Source organism: Prosopis cineraria, unplaced genomic scaffold (assembly GCF_029017545.1).
Source record: "Prosopis cineraria cultivar Desert tree isolate PC_DT_omini unplaced genomic scaffold, ASM2901754v1 PC2, whole genome shotgun sequence".
NCBI lineage: Eukaryota > Viridiplantae > Streptophyta > Magnoliopsida > Fabales > Fabaceae > Prosopis > Prosopis cineraria.
Genome location: NW_026555333.1, coordinates 17,364,769 through 17,389,667, shown reverse-complemented (window position 1 = coordinate 17,389,667; position 24,899 = coordinate 17,364,769). Strand labels below are relative to the sequence as shown.

The 24,899-nt window shown below is 29.7% G+C and overlaps 1 pseudogene; it reads left to right on the top strand.

Annotated features, from left to right (window-relative positions):
• Positions 1–2,342: 2,342 nt before the first annotated feature.
• On the top strand, positions 2,343–8,517 carry LOC129301899 (cysteine-rich receptor-like protein kinase 3; annotated as a pseudogene).
• The last annotated feature ends 16,382 nt before the right edge of the window (positions 8,518–24,899 follow it).

Below are 24,899 nucleotides of genomic sequence, written 5' to 3'. Positions count from 1 at the left end.
GATATAGTCAAGTGGTTCACAAAATAGTTTTTGGCTTTGGTGTTGGTTTGAGAAGTTATAATAATGTTTGGAAAGTTGTTTTTTTGACTCTAAATAAGTATTTGTAGATAAAATTATATAGAGGAATTTTTTATACCAAACAAAAGTCATTAGCTAAATTTTGTAGTAAGTTTTATGTGGACATCTGAATAACTCAAATTGAATAAGTGTACTAAAAGTTATACAGATTTAAAGTTATAATTTACTATTTATTATGATATAGTGTTGATAAGAACTGTGTGCAATAGTGCACATCCTTTGAGCCGTGGCTCATTGCCTCCTAGAGGAGTGATTTTTTTGTGCCATCTACCATGGTATAGGTTGCGTTAGCCGTGGCAGATGATCCAAAAACTATAAATTTGCTCTTGCTTCAAAAATTGTTTTCAAAAAGATCCTCTTGAACACTTTAACCTTTTTTAAATTTGTTTTTGGATAATTTAACCTCTGAGAACCACACTTTACAAATATTCATAATTCCTAACAATATTTTGGATTTCAAATACTTGTTTTAATGGGATTCTATTAGGTACACATTTAATTAATTTAGTTAGTTTCTAAATTACCTTGATAGGTCTTTATTACTATGTTTAATTCCTTCTATCATGGTAGATCATTTTCTACATGGTAGTTGACTTGAAAATGAATTTATTGTATGAAAATCATTTTCTATCATGGTATACCATTTTAAAATTTGATGTGATTTTTAATTACTATGGTAAGCTGTTTTCTATCATAATAGGGTTTTATAATAATATCTTTTTGTTTTTGTACCATAGTAATCCCTTTTATTATCATGGTAGTGTTTGAAAATTATTTCTACTCTTTATTACCATAGTAAGTGTTGAAAATTTGAGTTTTGGAATTAATTGCCCTTTTAATGAAGAAAAATTGGTTTGAAAATTGAGGACGTTGTAGTTCTCTTGCAAATACACTTTATTAATTTTATCTTAAAATTTAATAACTTTTCACCTCTACCCTTAATAGGGACAAAATAATTTTTTAATGATTTTTTTCTAACATTTAATAAAAGCAGATAAATAAAGATGAATATAAAAAATAATGAAGTGTTCTATAAATAAAATCAAAATTAATATTCTCTCTTTGCCATATAAATAAGATCAAGAGAGTAAGTTTTTTTGGGTGAAAAAACTGAATTGTTCTTTTCTGAAATACACAACAAAACATTTGTAAATAGCATTAAAAGCCCACTTATATTTATAACAAAACATCTATTTATTCACATACTCCATTTGGTCTACATTTGTTGAAGAGGAATACAAGTTATCCAAATTAAATTTACAACAAAAAATTTATGAATAACAATCAAAGTCAATTTACTTTTGACAAATGGTCCATTTATGTCGCAAAGGGGCAATTCCAACGTCTAACCAAAAAATCAATTGCAAAAAAGGTCTTTGAGTTTGTAGAATTATTTCAGACTCTATTAAGCCTTTAATATAAATATGTTGGTTTTGGGACCGGGTTTGCAACGCAATTCTTTTCAATTTTTTTTATTAAAGGCAATTATGTTTTATATACTGTCAAGCGTAAATAAAAAGGCAACGGCATCACTTGACCGATTGTGATTGCCTGATTGGTCGTCATAATATTCTTGGGAATATTTGACAACTCATGTCGATCACTAGGTATGGCCATGAAAACAATTCATAAATTGCCATTGAATCCTTCAAAATTTGAAAATGATGGCAACATTCGGATAAACAGCCCCGGCCCACTGATTTTATAATAATAATAATAATAATTATTATTATACATGTCTTGAAGGATATGATCATGAACATGTATATAAAAATCATATTTGAAAATAAGGGATATATACACTTGAAATAAAGAAAATTCAAGTGATGTTCTATTCTTATTTGGAGAATAAATTATATTTTATTGTATATTAACAAATAATATTTATATACAGACGAGAATATTTGACTTGAAAAATATAAAAGACTTTGAACGAATTTAGGCCACTCAATTCAACAAGTTAGGCAGCTCCAATTCATAACTCATCATCATGAATGAATGAACATCCGGGTCCATTTCTCCACGACCACGAGCACTATGCAAAAAGTCTAAAAACTTTCATTGACACAGTACCATCCGAAAATGGAATTGAATATCCGGGTCCTTTTTTCATATTTTATTGTACATTAAAAAATAAATATTTATATATAGTTGAAAGTCTTCTATATATAAATTAATAAATTCATTAATTAATGAATACCCAAATCTCATCATTAAATGGTGTACTTAATCAATATCATTTCATTCTGTTCCTCCGTATAAGTACTACTTCCTTAGCCTTCTTGTCCTTCCCAGCTCTCTTTTTTGCTTCTTCATCAGATCGATGCTTCAACGACGTCGTCCTAATCTCCTCCTTCCCTTCCTTGCCTTGATTTTCTGCGCGTTATGGATCCTCAACGGCGTCGTTTCGGACCCACAGACCTATCTTCTTAAGAGTGAGTGCAACTCATACTTCATTTCCAACGTATTCGTCGGCTACAACGTCTCCGTCTTTGATGAAAACCTAAACGCAACGTTTCGAGACATTAGAAAGCAGATCAATGACCAGAACAAGCACTTCGCCACCGCACGGCAAGACCATGGAGGAAACCCCGTTGCCACGCTTTTTCAATGTAGGAACTACCTCTCCGTCGCAGACTGTGTCGTGTGCTTCGATATGGCCGCCGAGCAAATCCGAAAATGTGCCTCCGGTACCTCCGGTGCCCATGTCATCTACGACGGCTGCTTCCTCAGGTACAACCCGTCGACCAAGTTCAAGTTTCACCTTTAATTTTTTTCCCCAATAACGAAAAGCCTATTTTGATAAATATTTCATCCCTATCACATGAGGCAATTTTGGAAGTATTTTACTGCCTCAGATAATTTACAAAAATATAATCTCATTAACAATGTAATTTTATGTAATTTTTAATACTAGTCTTGAAGTGAAAAAAATTAAAATGATATTGTAGTATAATGATTAAATATGTATGAGTATTATTGAAAGTTCATAGTTTTGTTTTTGAAAAAGTAAGTTTATAAATACTTATTATTGAGCTTTATTAATATGCTTGATCTTATATTAAATATTCTTATAATATGAGATGGGGGTTGTGTTTGGGTTTCAATTGGCAAAAATTAATTAACAAAATGTGATAATGTTTGAATAATATTTTATGAAATTAATTTTAATAATTGAAGATGTTTAGATAATTTTTTAAAATCAATCATAAAGTGAAGAAAAAGAAAAAATGCTCAAATACTGATAAATTGATTTTCAAATGAAGGAAAAAATAGCTTTTTTAGAATAGAGTTTCACCAGCCGAATAGACAAAAAAAACTTGAAGATGTTTAGATAAATTTTACAAAACAATGATTTTGGTCAATAAATTGATTCCAAATAGGTATCCAATCAAGCCGGGCATATAATATTTTAGACGTATAACATTGGAATAGCTAGACACTCGATTATTTTAAAATCTGATTCATTTTGGAAAGTGATATGTCAATCATGGACAATTATGTATACCCCCATAACCTCTAAAAAAGAATGGTTTTATGTGATTTTAATTTTTTTTTTTTATCAACCAGGATGCCGTTCATAGAGCCAACCTCAAAAAGTTCACAACAGAAAAAAACCCAGTCAAAAAAACATAAAAGAACTAAACGATATTGATGTTACTTTTTTATTTTTAATAAACATGGGTTATGGACAAAGCAATTTCGGTTTCTATGCTCATCACCCAATAAGCAATTTGGATTGTCCAAATAAGTCCAGATTTACTTGTTTTATTTTTGTATTTTATTTTATAATTAAAATAAAAATTGTAAATTTTAATACATATACCCTATTATCAATCTGGACGATACATATGTAATCTGAATGATTTAATTTACTATTAAATATTTTTATAATTTTTATAAATTAATTATTTAGATGTATTCTATATAGTTGGAGATTATCTTCATATTTATTTTTTAATATTATATTTTTCAGAATAAAAATTATAGAAATTATAAAAATTTTAATATTAAATCCAGATTGAATAGTACATTTGGATATTGAATTTATAAAAAAATTAACATTAAATTAGATCATCTAAATTACATTTATATTGTTCAGATTAATGATAAGATAAATTTATTAAAATTTTACAATTTTTTTAGAATAAATATAAAATAAAAATCTAAAAAGCTCATCAAGTTATGAGGACCGTGGTCATCACTTGATGAGCCCTGAATCCAAACATAAGCAATTTCTGCCCTAAGTGAGAAGTATTTTCCAGTTCTATTTTTACTCTTATCGAATTGTTTAATTTTTTTCTATCACTTATATAAAATATTAATATTAATCCATGTTAATTGATATTACACTAATTTTAATTTGCCCTAGCTAATTCCAAAAAGGCATGCAATTGAGAAATTATAGTTCTTATTTATTTTGTCAATAAAAAAGTTCTTTTTTTTTTTTTACGTACTCTTCCATTTTCATCAGTTAGATTTATTTCAGATCTAATAGTAGGCTGATTTTTAAAATATCCTCCCCAGAAAATATTATGCTTGAAGTAATTGGGTTGGGATATTATATATCTTTATATGACTACTGATCAGATCATAGTATAACTTAAATTCTGTGTGAGTGAGACACTATTGGCAATACACAAAGCCTAATCTAAATACACAATAGTTACTACTCACCAAAAAAATATATTTTGACATGAATAAAATATACCATGTCAGTTATTAGTCTACTACAATACTCCTTATTTAAAAAAAAATTAGACATTTTTAGTTTTTTAATGTAAAATTAATAAGTTTTTTTAAAATATCTTTAATAAATAAACCACTCAATCCTTTACAGTAAAAAATGGTATCAATAATTTAAAGACAATTAATTAATTTATTAGAGATATAATTAGGTTAAAAGTGTCTTATATTTTTTAATGGCGTGAGTATTTCATTATGGTTAATTTACATATAATAGAAATCAATCAATCAACTGATTTTCTAAATTGATAGCAGCAAAGTTGAAAGATTCATCTTACTAGCTTGATTCGTGTGTGGGTGTATTGAGCTTGAAAAAATGATTGGGGATATTTGTGGTACTGTGTTTAAGGTTGACATCAGCAGCAGTTTCGTTGACGAAACGACGCAAGCTTTCAACAGCACATCGTGTGGGAATCAGACTTCTGAAGAACCAGCCACCGTATTCACCTTAATGTGGAACAAGTGCTAATGAATCTACAGAAAGCAACACCAAGGATCACTGCCTTCTCTGCAGCCACAAAGACGCAAGTGTCTGATAATGGTGCAACCATTTATGCATTTGCTCAATGTATTCAAACTATCACACAGAGTAAGTGCGAGGATTGCTTGAATACTCAGTACAACAATATGCAGACTTGTCTTCCCAATTCAGATGGTAGGGCTTATGCTAATGGCTGTTTTTTGAGATATTCCACCACTTCCTTCTTTTCTGATAACCGTACCATCGATATCACACCCTTCTTCAAACAAGGTAACCCCCACTACTGTAATTTTTTTTAATATATATATATATATATATAAGGATTTTACAACGGTGTAAAATTTTTTTCACGTAGTAACTTTGTCAAATAGTACTTCTCAAGTTGTTTACCTATATGAAAACAGAAAGAATCTTGATTAAACAATAATATCGTCCTTTTTTTAATGGAATGGAATTTAGGTGCAACTTTTTAAATGTTATTATTATTTTTTACTAATCAACAATACATGATTTTTGCTTGAATATATATAAATATATATATCTATATATATAATATCACATGGTTAATTTAATACTCCCTCCATTTAATATAATTTAATACTTTTACTATTTCCATGTTTACCTTTTGTTTAGTAATTAATAGGATGTTTCAATTAAAAAAATCGTAATTACCCCCTAAGGTATTTTTGAAAAAAATTATTAATTTCACCTTAAAAAACCTAAAATATTTTATATTTTTTACTAAGATATTTTGAAATTTTTTTAATATTAAACAAGGCAATAAAAAATGATTATGTTGCATTTTATAAGTGTACACAAAAAATTTTCCGAGCAATTATGAAAATGGATCTATATTTATCCTTTGAAGTATTTGCTTTATAGGATCAATGACCTTACTATATTAGTATCCGACATTGAAATGTGTACTACATGACAACTTTTAAAATCATTGTGTACATTTGTACGTATAACTTGACATGTAATGTACATATACCTGTCTGAATATGAAAAATGTGCTTTTATTTTCTTGTTTTACAGGTCGTTCAAACAATAAGGGGTCCATTATTGGTGGAGTTGCTGGAGGTGTATCTCTTGCTTTGATCCTCATTGCATTGTTATTTGCCTTGATTATTAGACGACGAAAAAACCCAAAGAGGGTTCCTAGAGGTAAACAAGTTGAATAGTCTTCGACTACCATTTAATTTAATTACGAAAAGAGACTTTGATTAATGTTTTCCATACCAGGAGACATACTTGGGGCAAGCAATCTGAATGGTCCAATTACATACAGTTACAAGGATTTGAAGACAGCAACCAATAATTTTAGTGAAGAAAATAAAATAGGAGAAGGTGGATTTGGTGTTGTATACAAGGTGCGTGTACATACATACATACATACATACATACATACATACATATATATATATATATAACTATTTTTGAGCTATGTCTCAAAGTGAGGTTTATATAGTCTTTTGAAACTTTAGATTTTTCTTATACAGGAGAAATGCATAAATTGAATAAGTAATAACACTTTCATACTTGAATAATCATTTCTAGGGCACTTTGTGGAATGGTAAAGTAGTTGCCATCAAGAAATTAGCTTTACATCACTCCAACAAGATAGATGAAGAATTTGAGAGTGAAGTGAAGCTAATAAGCCATGTTCACCACCGGAATCTTGTTCGACTTTTGGGATGTTGCAGTAAAGGCCATGACAGAATCCTTGTTTATGAGTACATGAAAAACAATAGTCTTGACAAATACTTATTTGGTATCTTATTTCATTCCACAAAAATTAATTCTTTAAGAATTAACTGTTTTGCTTCGTATAATATCATTATGAGGTGTGAACATATTATCAACTTTACAACGCTTCATTGACTCATAAAAGAACACTTTAAATCGCATGACATAGTTTTATAATTAGAGATCTTGTCTGCGAGGGAGCACCAAGATCCATTGTCTATATTGTACGTAATTTTGAAAATCGTTTCGATGTCTAACTCTTTTGTTTTTCTTACCTTTCAAATTTTGTGAACTTAAGTAGGTCAAAAGAAATGTTCTCTCAATTGGAAGCAACGATATGAAGTCATTTTAGGAATAGCAAAGGGTTTGACTTATCTACATGAAGAATTTCATGTTCGTATTATACATAGAGATATAAAGAGTAACAATATCCTATTAGATGATGATCTTCAATCTAGAATTGCCGATTTTGGATTAGCAAGACTTATACCTGAGGACAAAACTCATCTTAGCACAAAAGTTGCAGGAACATTGTAAGTTTAAATAGTTACTTTTGTTTTTATTTAGCTTATTTGTTAATTCTGTTAACTATTATTATGATACCTGGATTGCCCCAAGGTATTGATAAAATCTATATACAAGTTAGCAAAACGATTCTATTACACAATGCTTTATAGTGCATATATCTATTTAGATTTTGTAGGATATGAACGTTTATGAGTTTTAGTCTGAGATGTTATGCTTACATATCATATATTTTTTAGAGGATACACAGCACCGGAGTATGCAATTTATGGCCAATTATCAGAAAAAGTCGATATCTATAGCTATGGTGTTGTAGTCTTAGAAATCATTACTGGTCAAAAGTGCAATGAATTAAAGGTTAATGGTGATGCTGAGGGCGAATACCTCCTCAAAAAGGTGAGACAATTCTCATGACTATTTAAAATGACAGTATTTTACTTTAAGAAATTTTATATGAAGGACTCTTTAACATGTTATCTTATCAAGTCTTTTGGAAAAGCTCTTCCTTCTTTATCAAAAAATAAAATCTAATAAATAAATATTTAAAAGAATTAACCTGGCCCATGCTTTGTCATTTTCTACTCTCTTATTCCGTTTCACTTTAATCCCACTTGATAGGCTTGGGAACTGTATGAGAGAGGCATGCACTTAGAGTTGGTGGACAATGCCTTGGATCCTAATGATTATGATGCTGAGGAAGTTAAGAGAATTGTAGAGATTGGTTTGCTTTGCACTCAAGCATCTGCGGAAATAAGGCCACCGATGTCTGAAATAGTGGTTTTGCTGCAGAAGAAGGGTTTGTTAGAGAATATGAGGCCAACTATGCCTCTCTTGATTGAAACTAATTAGAGGTGCATGAAAGTTTCCTCTATCTCTACAGCTTTTCAACTGTATCCAATGCCTTGACTTGTATAATATAATCAAGATAATTGTATTTTGTACTGATGTACAATTATGGGTGACTTCAAGTTCTGAACCCAAAAATGTTTAAAAAAAAAAAACTAGTAACATAGAAAGAAGGGAATAACAGAAAATGACTGCCCTTCACTACTCCATTCTTCAAACTTTTGTTTGTGATTAATTATGAATGAGTGAACAATTTTGAGTAACTTATGTTAATCACTCGTAAAGTTTGGTTGGATTATATTATTATGTATGATATTCCTTTTATTTTCAAAAGCTAGATAATGGATCAAATTTTATTCAGATCGATAAACTCATTATAATTGTAGTCGCTGAGTTCTCTATTCGACATAATAGCTAATCAATTTAGTGATAAATAAACTAATTGATTATCAATTTAGTGTTTTGGGACACATAAATATGATGATTTTTATATATATGATAATTTTTAAATATGATGCAATACAAGGACCAGATTTGAAAATCATTATGTATATAAAAAGTAAAACGCGAGTAAAGTATAGTGACTAAAAACTATATTTTTCTTCTGTTTAAAATTATAAAATATTTTTAAATATATTTTACCTTTCAATAAAGTAACTTGTCTTGAAACTAATATTATATTTTTATATATATTTCTATTTAATAAAGTAATTTATTTTAAAATAAATATAAAAGTAATTTATTCATTATGAACACTTTTAAAAAAATAATGATTACACTTTAAAATATTAAAATTATTTTTTTAAATATCAAATCTTTTTAAAAATATTTTATATTTTTAAATTTTTAAATGAAAGGAGTAAGTTTTAAGTTTGTTTTTTACCTCAAAAAAAAAGCGTTAAGCTTTTAATGTGGGGATCTAGAAAGCCCAATTTTTGTGTGTCTCTCTCTCCACACGTTTTTTTTTTGCCTACAACTCTTCACATTTCATCTAAAGTCATTTCAAAGGATAAAGCTAAATCGTTTTACTTTAAAGATGATAGTGAACCTATTTATTTACCGTAAAAAACATTTATTGCCTTTTTTTAAATGAAGTTCAGTGTTTAAATAATAAAAATATTCATTGCCTACTTCCATTTTAATTAAGTTCTTGATAAAATAAAGAAAAAAGAATATTCTAATTTCCAAAGACAAAAATACTATTTGATTCTCATTGGCAGCTTTTGCTTGAGAATATTGATGGAGTTTATTTGCCCCAACGTGCGGTGGAACGAAGGCTGGGAAGATACAAATTATCAAACATGATTGTTTAGGTGTAGTTTGAATGGAGTTTAAAATTTAAGGAGAAAAAAGTAAATTAACTCCCAAATTATAGGTTCAAGAGTAACTGAAACTTTACATTTATTTTTTATATAATATTCTCTTTCAATTTTTAAAAACGGATCAATTCAACCTCTATCGTTAACAAAAATTAATTTAAATTGTTAATTAATTAGAAAATAAAAAAAATCTTGCAGAATTATTTTACAGGTTATTTTCTATGATTTTTGGATCCTTATATGTAATTTTAAGATACTTTTTTATTATTTTCTTATCAACTAAAGGTTAAAGTTAATTTTTATTAATGATAGAAGTCAAATTACATAAAATTCAAAAGTTAAAGAAAAATATTGAAAAATAAATAAATTTAAGTGTATGGACCAATTTGCTATTTTATCCAAATTTAAATTTTATTAGTCTTAATTAATTTTTATTTTTTTTAACGTTACACAGACGGGTATCTAAATATAGTATTAATATTCTGATCGAATGTCAACTTATAAAAAACGATAATTTAAATTTAAATGTAAAAATATAATAAAAGTTAGACATGAAACGGTGCTTTCTGTCGTAAGTTGGGGACTTTCAAATCAAATTTAAACTTCTGTACTTCAATATACTCGATTGTTAACAATTTTTGTTTAATCCAAACAACGGGACATATGTTGTCGTGCATATATACGATCCACTATATGCTGCTAATGGCATTTAAAAAATGAAAAAGAAATTACAAATATATTGCACATTGTGATTACAACTAATAATTAACTGAATGTTTGTGTGAACAATAAATATCAGGCGTGCCAGAGACGTTAAATCTCAATTGATAACAAAAGGGTCTCGAGCTCCCTTACCACAGTTTACTCGGATGTAAAAAGAAATAAGACTTTGGTAGAACAAGTATTTAATTTTATTGAAATGTAAAAAAAAATTATAAGTCTAAACTAAAAGATGAACTGATAAACTAAATGATTAAAAAATGTGAAATGCGAGTCTTTAATTGAGTGTTGACTAGTTTCTTCTATATTTTCTTCTATTTATAGTGTCAGAGTAGTGGTAGCCTCTTCCTTAAGACCTAGCACGTTTTGCTGAAGAATCAGGAATTTCATGAAACTCATGGCACGGTCTTTATTTTATACTCTCAATTTTGATAATCAGTCCGTTTCACTGAGATACTTGGGCTTGAGGTTCATAGATTTCAACATTACTTGAGATCATATCTTTCGTGCCAATGGTCTAATATTTGCAACTAATGGGATTTTGGCATGTTTACTTATTGTGGCCTTTATTGAATATCAGAGCCAGTCCCTTTTGTTTATATTAGACCTGACGCTTTAGTTACTCAGCTCAACTAGCCCTGTGACCTATTTGAGTGATGTTTCATATTTTTTTTTTGATAAAATGAAGTTTCATATTTTCGTCCAAGCACTGAGTTACAATACATTGCATATATACCAGGAGATCAAATAAGAAAAGACGAATCTGGTCAAAAAAAAAAAAAACAAAGAAAAAAGGGAGGGATGATGTTCTTGTAACTGCCCATTCGAGTGAACCACATATGATATCTAGAAAACACATTCCAGCATTTTGGATATCACATGAGTAGGGAAATATACTTTTAAAAAGTACTTCGTATCATGGCTTGAAAGTGAATTTTTAAAAGCAAGCATTTGGATTTCAAAGGAAAATGAAGGTTGGGAGCATTTAATAAGGGAAATAAATATATTTCTAATTTTACAATTGACCATGTTACTTTTATACTTCAAACATTTCTAATATATTATATTTAAATAACAAAAACAATAAATCAATCTCTTTCTTAATTGTTGTATATTTAAAATCATATTTTAAAAGTATAAATCGTCATTGATTTAAATAACTTTTAGTTTACTAAATTAATTTTTAAAATAATATATTTAAGTACATATTTTGTTACAATAATTGATTTTTATTAAATTAATTTTTATTAAATGAATATTTGACAAACTAATTTTTTGTTGAACGAAAACCAAAAACACCCTAAGATTATACACTTCTAGTCCCACTACATGCATCATGGGAGTGGAAATGAATGTTCTACCACTTTAAATGTCTTTAAATAAAAAATAATAATAAACAGATGGCTTTGGCAAACATTCAGGAGCTATTTAAAATTATTTTTATTTTATTATTATAAAAACTAACACTAGCCAAGCATTTAATATCATATATATATATATGTGTGTGTGTGTGTGTGTGTGTATGTAAATAATTACTAACTTAATGGTCTTAATCAAAAAAATTTACTTAAGAAAATACTCCTTTAATTTTATTTATAAATTATGTCTAACAAAATACTCCTTTAATCAAAAAGATTTTAACCTTATTAAAACATGACACATAATGTTCCTCTAGAATATTTCAACTAAATATTTAATATGTTCATAAATATTGAAAATTGAGACATATTGTCATTGCAAATTTGGAATATCGCCATGCCAACATCATCCAATCACTTGCTTTCAGTATAAATGGAATGAATGGAATGGAAAAAATTGTAGAACGCATGACTGCAAAGGCTATTGGACTCATAATGGCTTCAACCTCTTTGAGAATTGCAATGATATTGGCTGCCTATAATCAAGTAGCATTGCCAAGCTTTGCCAATAAAATACTGTCAAGAACACATAATATGAGCTAACCGTGTCTCCTCAACTCATGTGTATCGCATTCCATTCTTAAAGACAAATATTTTTGTGTTAAGCAGATAAAACTATATTTTTAACCATTGAACAACTTAGGGATAGAGTTTCTAAAAATTCCTCACAGCTGAAATCTTTTCAAGCCAATTGTAAGAATATTTGGAGCTGTTTTTTAGGAAGACGTTGCCATGCCTTTCCACAGTGATTGCAGATGCAAGGAGCAACAAAACTATGCATATGTAAGAAAAGGACCACCTGACAGAAAAAGCACAATATCAAAAGTAAAACCTTGAACATCAATAGCTGCAATAGCTGTAAATTACCTAGATTCTGTACATGAGTTGTAGGAGAATGCATGGAATGATAAAACATAGTGAAATAACTCGCAGAAAGCTTTTTGACAATGAAGAGGACATAGCAGGGATGCCTATAAATATGTCATTAAAGCTTTTATGGATAAACCTCATCTTGACAAAGTGCAGTTTATGACTAATCTAAAAAAGTTTCATAAAAGAAAAGGAGAGGATGCTTAGAGAACTAATTAATATGCAAATTTAAAAATGTTAAGCCATCAGCTGATGTCTTCTCTTGGTAAGCACATGCAAGGCTGCGGTGAAGTAAGATCTAAGTTGAACTAATATAATTATAAAGCAAAGGCTAGGGCAAAGTTGACTATTTTCCATCATCTAAATGACTCTTAAATTAATATGAATAATGCTAATATTGTATTTTAGCATACTTTCAATAATATAACCACTAGACCCTGAATATTGAGATAACTTACAAAGTCTTGAACACATCCTTTTACTGGGGCCACCAACTGAGAATTAGCCGCCACCTCCCAGTAGCATCTATAGTAAAATAGTGTAATTAGTTCCAAGTAAAAATGTTAATATACTTTAAGGAGCTAACTAAATAATATATTCCCAGCCACATCCTTGGCATTAATAGAGTAGCATAATGAAAAACATTAAAATAGTTGAGTATGTGCATCAAATATATGACTTACATCAACAAACTCTTCTAGAATTGTAGCATTTAGTCTATTTATTGTTGATTCTTGGGCTAAAAGTGGATTTGCCAAAGCACCAACAAAGCCAGCAGCATTAATAGCCTTAATTTTAGAAGGTCAATAGAAGAGTTTGGAAGCTTCATTAATGTCAACTTTCATCTTCAGAAGCTATAGTGCGGTAAAAGTTATTTTAGTGAATTCAGTTACCCATGCTAGCATTAAGTGGGCATGTATAAATCACAGCCAAACAACAATTAACCCACAGTCCAATATAACACAATCTCTAACATTACTTGTGTAAACTCAAATTGACAGCTAAGAAAGGTTATAAGAATATTATTATTGTTTTCATTACTTTATTACGCCCATATTATTTAAAGAAAACACGAACTTAAAAAGAGTTGCTGATGTTGTAAAGAAAGCTCTAATCCTAAAATTGAGATGTTCCACAATAATCACACATGTTGCAGATTAAAAAAGCAAAAGATACTAAAATCTTCAAAAGGTCTCAATGGAACACCAAATCGACAAATAAAAAAGGAAAAAACTTTTTCCTTCAAAAGCCATAAGAAGAAGATCAGAAAGAAGCATTTAAGTACTTGAATAAAATGTAGCAGATAGAATTTTCCTTACACAAATTCTCTACCAAAGGTGGTAGTATTAACTCAAAAAATGCATTAAACCACCAAATGATCTTCCTTGATATGTATTACAATAAGTCTTCATCATTCCATCCTTAATTTCCGTGTAAAATAACACTTTCTGCACACTAAATTCCTATTCTCTAACTATATGGAACCAATAATGTTGAGGTACCCTAATTTTCAATCAAAAGTTGAGACACGAAATCAAAGAGAAAACAAAGCTAAAGAATAAATGACAAAGATACAAGAAATGCTATATGAGCACTTCCAAGTGTCAAGATCCTTAGGTATGAGTCCTTTGCCTAATATTATTGGTTCCAAGATATTGGCAAGTGCTCCCTATTTTATTTTGCAAACCAAAAATTAGAAGCAAAAGTAAATGATTTTCAAATGATTTTTTTAAATGAACAACATAATAACTAATCAAATGGAATAGGAACTTTGATCTTACTGAAAACCACCCTGTCATAGGTTTATACCTTGTTTGACAACTTTTTCTTTATACTCCCTTTTAAAAAAATCCATTTTGGTGGGAACTTGAAATGTCTTATCCTTGTTTCACATGGAATCCTCCAACTTCCTGGTTTAGGATGTATAAACATAGAACGAAACCCCATGAATTAATTTGGCAAGCATAATGCCATTTATTTTGTAGGTTCCCATACGAAGAGGACTAATAGTGAAAATATCACCACATACTTATCAGAGAAAGAACAAAAAGGATGTAGAAGAAGCTTGAAGGTTGGCCAAAATGATGGACATGTTGCAAAAATTGTAAGGTGCACTTTATATCAAAAAGGTTCACAGTTACAATGTGAACATACCAGGTAGTTTCTTGATGCATAGAAAATTCATCAAGATTAAGTAGGAGCTATTCAATTACAATGAAAGTTTTGGACCATTTTATTCCAACATTGATTTTAAATTCCTTATACGAAGAGCACTTTTAAATACATATGTGGTCATTTTGGATGAGGGTACAAAAGGGTCCATCAAAGTGGACATAACTATGATGCTCAAACTTAAAGCTAAACAATCAACAGCATGCTAAAAATCTGCAAAAAAAAAATAAGAGGAAAAATCTCCATGGGCATTTTTCAAGATACGTGATAGGAAGTTGAAATTTCCTATATCATTTCAAGAGAAAAGCTTGCATAGCATAATGCCTACAAAAACCTACATAACCATTCATATATGAGACAGTAATAAAACAACCAAAAAAATTCGGTGATAGGCAATGACTCAAAACATGGGTTCTGGAATTCATAATGTCAGACAAGATTTGTATCACACTATCACAATTTTTTCTGTTAAGGCATGGTTATAGGAGCAAAAAAGCAAGGTCAAATAATTAAAGAAACTAGCGGCAAAAGCATTGAGAGAATCAAGGTAACCAAAGATATAGTGCACATACATTAAGACATCTAAAAAGAGAAAGCAGCATAAAAAAGACACAAGCCATAACCCTGTGTGTTGCACGAGTTGGTCAATTTAGAAAATATAAATTTAATTAATAATAGTTTAGTTTAGATAATTATAACCATATTATGTGGCACATGCTCAGGAAGGAAATGAAGTATTGCTTAACAAAAACTATTGTATTTGATAAAAATGTTTAATAAGACTATCCTTCTTCATTACATAGACAATTCCAAAACAAATCTTACAAAAAAAAAATCATACACTTATAGCTTGGAGGTTTTAGAAGATCTCATGGAAGACCATATTAGTAGTGGTTATCTTAAGTTGTTTATCAATGTCATGAATCAATATTCTCAACCCATCCATGCTTCTGACTCTAGAAATTGCAACATACAATTGGCCATGTGTAAAAACTAGCCTTGGTAGATAAAGACCAACGTTGTACAATGATTGGCCTTAACTTTTATTTATTGTCATTGCAAAAGAAATAATAATTGAGAATTGTCTTCTTGCATGCGAAAAGGCCATTACTTTCTGAAGGATTCATATCTATTTTATGTATAAGAACCTTTTGATTCGGGCAAGAACCATTTGGTGTCACTGCTTTGATTACACATTTGCCAAGCTGCGTGATCCGAAATCTTGTACCATTACATAATCCTGAAGCTTGATCAACGTTCCTTAGAAGCATTACAAGTGCACCAATCTTCAGTGTAAGCTTATGCGAAGGTAAACCAGAACTATTAATTGTGTTAAGAAACTCAATTGTATAAAGATTCTCAAATGAGTCACTATCCTGTGATGATCTATAAACAAAGTCACAATTGAAATATTCTACCGATTCCTCAGGTAAGATTCCGCACATGAAATCATTTATCTAGTTAACGCACTCAGTAGTTGGTGCAAGTATAGCCCTGTCATTAAAGTATGCCATGTTGGATAAATTATCCAATAAGTCTGGATATATAGATGAGACAATCACAGCTAAAGGATCATTGTATGAAGTAATCAATAACTCTGAGGGAATTTCAATATCTATAATGCCATCATCTGATTCTCTAACTTTGCCATCTCCCACTTCTAGTAGCCATTGTGAGAATTTCTCTATTTTTTCACGATTAAAGGATGATGAAGATGAGTTTAGCCGCATGTTCTTTGTCAGCTTGTATATCTTGCAACAACTCCACAAGTAAGAAGAACTAACAGATGCATTGACTATATCTACCCTGTTACCTTTCAGAATTACAGGAAGAATTTGACAAAAATCACCTCTCATGTCTATAAACTTACGCCTAAATAGTCATAATGCATGATATCTTTGAGTGAGCGATCAAATGCTTCTATGCAATGGCAACATATCATTGGAGCTTTATCCTAAATGATTAATTATGTTTATTGTAATAGGTGTGATAATGGGGATCTCTGGGTAATGTTACAAACTGAATCTTCCTTTATGTCAATTCGGATAGCAAATCTTGAGTGTGCAGTTCTCCCTGATGGTAACAAAGTAGCTGCAATTGCAATTAATGCAACGGCTAGAACTATCTTCCTTTTAGAATGTAAAGTGGTAGTCAAAGCATTCCACAAAAATGTTTTACCAGTGCCTCCATAGCCATATACAAAGAAAAAGTTACCAATATGTAAAGATGTAAAGGCAATGATGCTTTAGAATATCTCTCTTTGTTCCTCGGTCAATAATTGTATTAGCCTTATAGATTGATCTTGTAAAGCAACTTTGTCATAATTCAATTCTTGCATGATTAGATGATTTGCAATATCTAGAATTAGAGAACTCTTAGGCTTGGGAAGAGAAGGATAGTGAGAGAGGCTTTTTTCCATTACTTTGTAAAAGTGATTCAATCTCTTTGAGGGCAGCTTTTTCTTTTTGTTCTTGTGAAATTTGCAAATCTATATTAAAACAATAATGAAAATAGTAGTTACTAAAATATGTATGATATAATAATCAATTAAATACAATTAAGTAATTGAAAATAATACTTACTTGAGTATGTTTCATTGCTGTGTGGTATGTAAAAAAGAATCCTCTGAAAGTATCTTTGAGCTCTCTTTCCACACAATCTTGGGCTGATTAAGGCAGCAACAAAGTAGCATGCTAATAAATATTTTTCTCAATGTTGTGCCTGTTGCCCAAATAAACGCTTCTTTAATTGCATCTATATATTCCTTATCATTATGTAGAAGTCTATGTGCATAACAAGCTCTTTAAAAGTAAGGTACACAACATTGTTAACAGTTTTGATCTCATCATATGAACAGGGGCCCTTGACCTTAGTCAATAAAATTTAAAGATAGTATCTTTCTCTAAATGCTGGTGACACATGACCTATCCGACCTACTGCAAAACCCTTCGCCCTTTTTTCTACAACCTATTATTTCATTACCATACATAATATTGAGGGAATTTACCATACGTAAATGTTCTTGTAAATTTATCTTTCTTATCCTAATTACATTTCATCTAAGCAAGAAACATGGACTCACATACCCTTAGTCTATTAAGCAATGAAAAGACATCTTGATCATCAGAGTAAACAATGTATTGCTCATTAGGAAGGTAGAAACTTGACCTTTCAAAAGATGGGTGGATATCAAATCCAAATATGTGCCAAGACCCTTTACATAAGGAGACATATCTACAATTATAGTACTGCTTGATCTCATCAATGATGGATTGACTTCCTTCACCATAACTTGAATAAAGTGAAGCAATAAATCTATCATTTCCTTTGTTTATATACTTGAACAAATATTTGATAGAAGTAGATTGATTTGTTTTTTCAATATTAATATGAGCTTAGAACTTGCAAAGAAGATAAGAATTGTATGGCACAACAAAACAATTATCTAAAAGGACATCATTTTTTTTATAGTTCTACTATCATCCCTTCTTCTATATGTGGGGTACCCATTTTTATCAACTATTATTTTATCATTAAATTTTTTTAAAAAGTATTTGCTACATTTTCCATCCTTCATGTAGGGTGACTTGCTATTGTTACAACCACATGGTCCATGCATCATGTATGTCTTAACTAATTCATAGAGCAAGGGAGAGGAATCCTTATCTAGTATCATAGTAGAAATTGTATTGTCAATTTCTTTAGGACTCTTGATTTTGTCATTTTGTTATAAGAATAAAAGGATATGAGCATGCGGAAGGCCTCTCTTATGAAATTCACTTGTATATATCTTTGTCAAGATGAACAAATATATAAATAGATAAGTTTAGCAATATGAAATGCAACTTTAATTGGTATACTTGCCCCCTTTAAAATTACAGTTGTCACCCTAAAAAATTATTTACCCCATACTCTCTTTAATATTATCAAGTGTCCACATTTACAAGCATTGTTTGCTCTTATATTTATTATAAAAATAAATTTATGATACAAATGAAATTAGTATATATTTTTAAACTTCTTATATGATTTATTTATATTGTTATTTAATTAATATTTAGAATTATAATTTATTCAAAAATATTTATACTTTTAATTAGTATAACTTTTGAATAATCTAATAACTTTTTCTAGGCTGTGGCTGGTAATGGTATGTAAATTCAGTGACATGAAACTAATTTTAAGAAATGAATAAGGTATTTTCAAGATAATAACACAATAAAAAATCACAATAAATAACTCTTGAAACGATTGAGGCATGATTTTTTGTGTAAAATTTAGCAATGGAGGAAATAATGAAAATGAAGGAAATAATTTAAAACCCCAATTAACACATGATTCTCTGTTGGCAATGGGAAGAAATAAATAAAATCATACTTATCTTGGAATATAAACATATCTTTGTAATAGGAAATAATTCTTAAAATCTTAAAATGTTGGTATAGAAATTTAAGAGGCTATTACAATTTTACAGTTAATGCAATCATAGAATAAACAATTATAAAATATTATTCCCAACATAATTAACTAATTTCTTCAAATAATAAAATAAACTAACAAATTTCACCATGATTATTTAAGAAATCACAACAAATAACTCTTCAAACAAATGGAGTGTGATCACTTGTAAAGAATCCAACAGAATACCATTCATCTGGCAATATGATAAGGCATAAATAATCTTGAAACCCAAATTCACTGAGTGTCAATGAAGATAATAATTTTAAAAACCCAATTAGACATAAATAATTCTTAAATTTTTAAAATGTAGGTATTGAAATTAAGACATCATTATAATTAACTAATTATTTTTGAAATAGTAAAACTTAAAAACATAGTTGGAAATTTAATATGTGACTGCAAATTTAACTAGTTTAGTATCAAATATAAACAGTGAAAGGTGTGGGATATTGTTCTAACCTGCACGTACTGTGCCAAAAATTTTCTTCTCCTTAATTGTCTTTAATAGTGATTGAAGTTTTATCTTGAAGACTTTGCATAAGATGTCAGGCCTATTTGCTGGGGACAAAGAATGTTTATGGCAATACCATTTAATTTTTGGCCATGCAAGGTTGCAAGTGAAGGTGGTAAAAAGATCTGGGTACCCTGCCCATCTACAAATAGCCATTGCATCTTGGTAGTTCTAAATAATGTATTTTGCTCCTTCAGTAAATGAAGATGGTAAAATCATACATTTACCCATTGAAGATGCTTGTGTTTCTCCTTTTAGAATTACATCTGATAAACCTTGGTACAAGTCACTTCTGAGTTCCTTCTTGTGTGTTCTAACTCAATGAAGTCTCTGGGATTCTATCATAATGTAATCATCAATAATAAATTGTTAAAGTAGCCTACTTGCGTGAAGCATAGTAGAGATTTCATTATCTCTTGTCATGAGTTTGTAGCCAAAAAATTCTCTCATGCTAACTTTCTTCTTCTTCTTTATAGAACTTAGAGTCTCTTCTCGATGATATATATTATCTCTATACCTATCTTCTCTAAGTAGGAATGAGATTGGGTATTGAAGAGGAAGGTAAGATAGGTGTAATTCATTGATATGATGCACTATCCTTGGTAGTTCCTCAACGATGATGTCTCTAGGATGGAATGATTGATCAATATCTCCTATAATGAGTGCAGCAACTTTCGAGCATGTTGCTACATTATATGTGCACCCATCCTTGTCTCGGTTACTTAGTAAATCTAATTTTAGGTTACAATATAGGTAACTTTGAATCATTGATGACGCTAAATGGTCTTGTTTGACAAATGGATTGACTTCATCCAAAATAATTCGAATCTTGTCTACAATCATCGAATCAATACCTTCTTGACTTTGATGTTTATTGCACATAATTAAATTGGATAAAGGATTAGCAACTTGATATTCACTGCAAAAATAATTTTTCTAATTTATGAAATATGAACTAACCTAACAGATGAGATTCTATTAGCAACTTCATTCTCTATGTCATAAATATAGAGTTGTGAGAACATTGGTTTGGACCCCTCAATAGGCAAAATACTCCCTATTCTATGGTAATTCTAGCCTATCAAAACAAAGGTGTATGGACCACTACCCTTATTTTTTGAACAGTCTATCTTATCGCCCATAGAAGTAAATGAGAACATGTTATATAAGCACGTATGTTAGAGTAGAAATTATTTAATTTGGGAAGCCTTTTATTGAAGAATAAGTCTTGTATGAATTGAGTAGGTGTATGCATTGGTGGCAATACCACTTTTCCCTTAAGGCAACACAAAGAAAATCCATTTGTTGTTAAGCCTCTATCTTTTTTAGCCCTTTCATTAAACCACATTTGAGCATGGCAAAACTTGCAGACATATGTTGGATCACCCTCATCCAAGTAAGCTATACATTGTCCAAACACAAAATTAATATTAACTGCAATCGACAGTGTAACACTATATGATATTTAAAGAGATTCACCTAAAGCACTACTTTTAGCTTTTTTAGCTTGAACAGTACACTCATCATCTTCATTTAGATTAGTATCATCATTAATAGATGCCTCATCTAAAAAAAAATTATTATAATTTATCTGGCTAATTAGCCAAAAAAACATATGTATATGATTTGATTAACTGAAACCTAAAGAATCTTTTAACCAATGAAAATTTAATTTAGCTGCTCCACTCATCTCTATCATCATTGATAAATCTTTTAGATTATGAAAGGGAACCTCTATTATTTTTTATAAGGAAAGATGCATCAAATAATTTAATGCTACATGGAAGGTAGTTTCAAGCAATCAATACTAGGGCATCCAACATTTTTTATTGACTTGTGAGCTTGAGCTTTTTTATTCCTTAAACTTCTTTGAAATCCCTTACTGTTAGAGGCAAATGGGTTGTCCACTTCTCCTTCTAGATTTGTAATGGCATTAAATTAAAGTAAATTATAATTGAAAATATAGGGTATAAATGTCATATATATGTATATATCTGTTGAGTCATTAATTATAGGACCATGTGTGATTGATACTTGTAACATCCAAAAAATTTTAACCCTGATTTATTAACCTAATTAGGATAGTTAGTGAGTTAATGAGGTGTATGGCCAAAAGAGCTTAACTTGGTATAAATTGTTATGATTTCAGCCCTAGAAGAGGATTCGCTCTTGGTTGTCTTTTTGGATGAGGAGATTGTTTATTAGAGAATAGCTGCTCAAGATGTGTGTTGGCTATATTTTGTCCTTCAAAATCTAGTGAGTCGTTGAATCTTGATAGAGGTGATTCAAAAGTGAAATTCATGATAGTAGATAACCTTACACTTTTCCTCTTTCTATTCAACATCTTAAGTTGAAGTTTGGTGAGATATATCTAAGGCAAGGATGCTAACGGTTATTGACTTTAGCTACTAAGTTCTTTCTTCTAGACCTCACTAAAATTGTTGAATGAATTAGTTCTTTTGAATACTAATTTTAGTATCATAATTTGATTTTAGTTGAAGAAGATCCATGGAGGTTTTAGTCAAGTGGTCATAAATCAGTATCACAAAGTCCAATAAAAATATAGGAGTTCAAGAAAGCTCATAAGTAGTCTGCATGCATTTATTTAGTGAGAGATACAAATTAAGAATGGACTTTTAGTAGGGTTTGATTTTTCATCCTACTGGGTTCTAAAAATAGATAGATTAGATTATATCATTGCAGAGCAGGTCGGCCTTAGCATTATGCAAAAATTGTGCTTTGGTGTTAACTGCTACATATTAAATGCACACGAGCTGTTGGGTATATAAACCTTTTTTTATTGTTACTATACATTGCTATCCTCTATTCTATAAATTTTGTCCTATCATAGTAAATAAAATTTCGATGTGCACTAGATCCAAATCCTCATACTGATAGCAATTCATGTTGCCTTATGTCAATATTGACAGCTATGAAGGAGCTTCAATTTTTTTTAAGTGTAATGGAATCAATTCTTCAATATTTTCACTCTTCCCATCATTTTTCATTATCGCTCTTCCCTTAAAATTACTTTACCAGTTTTTCACTTTATAATATAAAAACTGTCAAACTCAAAGTTTTTATTATCTCTACTTTTCCAAGTTTACTTGATTTAGAGTACTAATAAATTATGCTACACTTCAGGATTGAATAATTTCATGTTTTATTTAAAGGACCCTAAAATTAGCTTAGTAGTATTGAAAAAAAATATCACTTCATATAGTCACATAAATTATGAATCATCTGATGTATCATATTAGATTTCCTCAAACATGAACATGAAAGTATCATGTGTATTATCAATTTCTCTAGGCATGGATTTCGATCACTATATGTACTATTTTAACTTGAACTATTTTGGCTTGGTAAATCTTTTGTTGAGATATAATACTCCTTTATTAAGAATAAAGAAGTCTTTACATAATAGAACCTGGATGAGATAATAGATCATATTAAATGTATAATCTCCTTAATTTTTTTCTAAGAAAGTGTAAAGGATTAGTTTTATGAGAAATAACTAATAAGTCAGCTACAATCCCTACCTCAGCATGGATTCACTTCAAAAGTATTGCATCTTGACTTTTCTTTTCTTTTTTCTTGAGTTTGAAGTTCGCAGGAATTGATTTTTTTGCAAGTTTTATGGTACTTTCTTGTAAGTTATGCAAGGAATTAATAGCAAACATTTTTTTAAAACAATCTACTTTGGTTGATGAGAATGACAATATAATTGAGCCTTCACAATCAAAAAATGATTCTTAGGATGTTAAAGATGTTTTAGCTCCAAATTAGGGAAGTGAGCAAGAGGAAAATAGCAATAAAATGATAAGAGTATAGTTGGTAAAATTGGATATGACAATGCTTCTACTACCTCTTCTAAGTCAAAGCAATCTTCACCAAGATGCAAAAAACTACAAAGGAAAGATTCTAAAAGGAAAATTATTTTGTTAAAGGGAGATCTGTTTCTAAGCTTATAAACTTCACTAATAAGCTTATAAACTTTTTTATACCGTGGTATTAAGTTGTAAGCAATAATCAAGTTCTTAAACAGACATGTTTCTCTAAAATAGAAGGACAATGAGAACATTAATAATAGTTGTAAAAAAGTGGTATGTAATCATGATCAGAGGTAGGATAGACATAAACAATAATTTATTTGATAGCAAACTCAGCTTCATAAATTTGAAGGATGCACAAGTGATTGAAAACTAATTATAGGTCTGCACTTTAAATCCCAACAACTTGCTAAGATGATAGTAGCAGGATTTAATTGAAAATAATAAATTTGGAGCACTTGTTTTAGTAGTTTATATTCAAGGGAACTTAAATAACTTCTATAAGCACTTCTGAAATAAAATAGAATTAAAAGTGTTATAGGAAGAATGAGTAAGAAACTCTTAGTTGATATGAAATATTGAAATAACTACCACTAATACACCATTACATATTAGAGTTCTTGGTTAAAAGTACTAAAAGTGCAATAACAATATAGTAGCTTCTCAAGCTGTTACTAAATAAAAGAAATAGTGATAAGTAGCAGCATAGCACTACGGCCAAAAAATAAAGCCTTAAACAACCTAAAAGGATGTCAACCCTTTACTCAAGCCTGAAGAAACAACTTAATGTTTTTCTTGTTTAATAATCTTGATAGGCTTCATGTTGCTCATGGCACTGGACTATTGAGTTTGGGCATCACCATGTATGATTTTTGTATTTTTTTCAAAGATTGCTTCCTCTTTCCTCTAGGGACTGGAGGAGCACATATCTAACTTATGTTCATTTCATCTAGTCTTAGCTCTTACAAGATGCCTAATGTGTAACACCCTCAAATTTACAAACCAATTTTTCGCAAATTATTAATTCAATAAATTATTTTTTTCATTAAACCCTTATCATACCCTTATCATGGTAGAAAAATTTCTACTATGATACATCCAAGACAATATATCACAGGTCTTAAAATATCTCAAAAAAGCAATTAGAACCATGAGGGACAGACAGGATCC